At 66.7% G+C, this 2,821-nt stretch overlaps 1 long non-coding RNA gene across 2 annotated transcripts in view; it reads right to left on the bottom strand.

Moving 5' to 3' along the window:
* LOC132026271 (uncharacterized) overlaps positions 1-719 on the bottom strand; it is a 3,624-nt gene extending 2,905 nt beyond the window's left edge. Inside the window, exon 1 of one of the 2 annotated variants that reach the window (XR_009406844.1) lies at positions 603-719. This is a non-coding gene — a long non-coding RNA (uncharacterized LOC132026271). Of the gene's footprint in view, positions 1-264; positions 495-602 lie in introns of those variants that run through there. The other variant, XR_009406843.1, reaches the window with a different exon arrangement.
* Positions 720-2,821: the final 2,102 nt, after the last annotated feature.

Raw genomic sequence — 2,821 nt, 5'->3', positions numbered from 1 at the left:
GATCCCAGGACCCTGAGCTGTAGGATCCCAGGACCCTGAGCTGTAGGATCCCAGGACCCTGAGCTGTAGGCGCCACCCCCCCCCCCGCCTTTTTTAGGTTTTCTTTCTTTCTTTGAGAGAGAGGGAGACTCCCCAACGGCGTCGGCGCTGCCCACCAGCCAGGTCGCGGCTGCATCTCAGCGCCCTGACATCGTGACCTGGGCCGGTACCACGAGTCCCAGGCCGGACCGACCGGGCCACCCAGGCTCCCGCCAACTCACTCACGTCCCATTCGCACGGTCAGGAGCGCGCGGCCGGCCGCCCCGCCCCTCTCCCGACGAGGGACCCGGCCGACTCCGTCCCGGGCCTCCCGCCCCGCACAGCCGGCGCCCCGCTGCTCGCTTTCTACAACGGTTCCTCCGCGGGTTCGCCCCGGGCGTCCTGCCGTCCCGAGACGGGCCCCGCCGGCCGGCGGACTGGCCCGTGGCCGCACCGTCTGCGCGCGGAGCCGGCCGGGCTCCTCCCCGCGGCGTCCGCTCCGGGCACCGCCGCCCAGTCGCACGGCGCACCGGGGCCCCGCGGCGGGGCGCGCGGACCCAGCCCCCAGGGCGCCTCCTCCGTACCCGCGGCGTAGGGAGGGCGCGGCGCCGGGATGACGCATGCGCACCCGCCGCTCCAAGCCCCCGCGAGACCCAAACCGCCGCGGCGCGCCCGCTTCGCCTCCCCGCCTCCACCCAGCTAGGGCTCAAGCATTTGTGTACGCGTGCGTCTTGTTCGGGCTCCTATTGGCTGGTGGCCCCGTCCGTCATCGGAGTGGCCAACCGAGCAAGCTCCAAGGTTCAGTTCCCGCCCCACGGTGGGGCGCTGGGCGGAGCTTTGGGCCTTTGTCCGCGCCCGCGCTAGCGGGGACGAGCCCGAGGATGCGCGCGCCCGCCCGCCGTTCGGCCGCCGACGGTTGCTGGGGTGGCCGCGTGGTGGCCGCGTGGTGGCCGCGAGGCGGCCCGAGGTAAAGGCCACCGCGGGGCAGCCCGTCGGCCGTGTGTTGAGCGCCCGCCGTGCGCCGCCCCGCAACCCGCTCCGCCTTCGGGAGGCGCCCGCCCGGGTCTCTGCGGGGCACGTGTGGGCGACGGCGGGGGACCGGCCCGAGGCGCTGTCCGCCGCGCCCGCCGGTCCGGCCCGCGCCCGCCCGCACGGCCGAGCCGCCGTGGGGCCGCCGTGGGCCGGCGTGTCCGCTTCCGCGCCGCTCGCTGTTCCGACGCGTTTGCGCGGCCACGAGGCGGGGACAGTCGCCCGGCCCTGGGCTCCAGGCAGGAGCCGGAGGGACGCGAGCTCCGGCCGCTGGCCTGGCCGCCGGGGCTGCGGCAGTCCCCACCCCCCGCCTCCGGCCTCCCGAGAGCCGCGTCCGTGCGGTAGGAGCCGGGGCTGCCCGCTCGGAGGGCCGGCGGCCAGCCCAGGACGCGGTCGGCTCGGGCTGCGGAGCGGAGAAGCAGCGCGAGGTCACCACAGTCTGGGCTTGGAGCCCTGCGGGCGCCCCAAACCCCTTCTCATTTACCGCGACCGAACCCTACTGTGTGCCCGGCCCCGAGCCACGTGCGGACCTGGGTCAGAGGGCGCACTTGTACGTTTTGTTTATATTTTTTAAGATTTTATTTATTTGACAGAGATCACAGGCAGGCAGAGAGTGGGGGGAGCAGGGTCCCCGCGGAGCAGAGAGCCCGATGCGGGGCTCGATCCCAGGACCCTGGGATCATGACCTGAGCCGAAGGCAGACGCTTAACCCACTGAGCTGCCCAGGCGCCCAAGTTTTTTTTTTTTTTTTTTTTGTTTTGTTTTTTCATTTATTTGGGGTGTGGGTAGAGAGCACAAGCAGGGGGAGTGGCAGGCAGAGAGAGGGGGAAGCAGTCTCCCCATTGAGCATGGAGGCTGATGCGGGACTCGATGCCAGGACCCTGGGATCATGATCTGAGCTGAAGGCAAAGGCTTCACCCACTGAGCGCCCCAGGCACCACACCACCCAGTGCCTCTTTAAAACGCTTGCAGTCCAGTCGCGGAGAGAAAATAGAAAGTAGTACCTCCACTTTGGACAGGACAAGGAGGGTACTCTAGAGGTCATTCTCTCGACACCAGGGGAAAAGGCAGGGAAGTCAGGAAAAGCTTCATGGAGGGAGAGTTGCAGGAGTGGGACTCTTGAATGGCAGGGCGGGTTTCAAAGGTAGCAACGAGTGTAGAGCACTGGGGCCCCCGGACCTCCTCTTCCCCAAGTCAGTCATCCAGTCTTGTGGCTTTGACAAGCCGCCGTCGAAATAAGGACCAACACTTAGCAAGCACTCGCTACGGATCAGAACGGTTTCCGTTCCTCTGGAGTATCCTTCAGGTTCCAGAGAAGTGGCATTTTCCCTTATCAAAAGAAACCCAGGGCGCCTGGGTGGCTCAGTGGGTTAAGCCGCTGCCTTGGGCTCAGGTCATGATCTCAGGGTCCTGGGATGGAGCCCCGCATCCGACTCTCTGCTCAGCGGGGAGCCTGCTTCCTCCTCTCTCTCTCTGCCTGCCTCTCTGCCTACTTGTGATGTCTCTCTGTCAAATAAATAAATAAATAATCTTTAAAAAAAAAAAAAAACAGCGCGGGGCGTCCCTAGGAAGGACCAGTTGGGCCTTTAGAACCAGATCTTCTGTAGGTTCCCACTCCCCTGACCACCGTGACAAGCCCCACAGCCATTCCTGGGGAGCAGAGTACCCATGTCCCCTTCCCTGCCCCTGGATGCCCCCAAAGAAGGCACCACGAGTGTGCCCTTGTGGGGAGCCCCGGCCGACTCAGTTGGAAGCTGAAGGTGGGAAGCGGGAG

Source organism: Mustela nigripes, chromosome 10 (genome assembly GCF_022355385.1).
Source record: "Mustela nigripes isolate SB6536 chromosome 10, MUSNIG.SB6536, whole genome shotgun sequence".
NCBI lineage: Eukaryota > Metazoa > Chordata > Mammalia > Carnivora > Mustelidae > Mustela > Mustela nigripes.
This window is presented reverse-complemented; position numbering and strand designations above follow the sequence as displayed.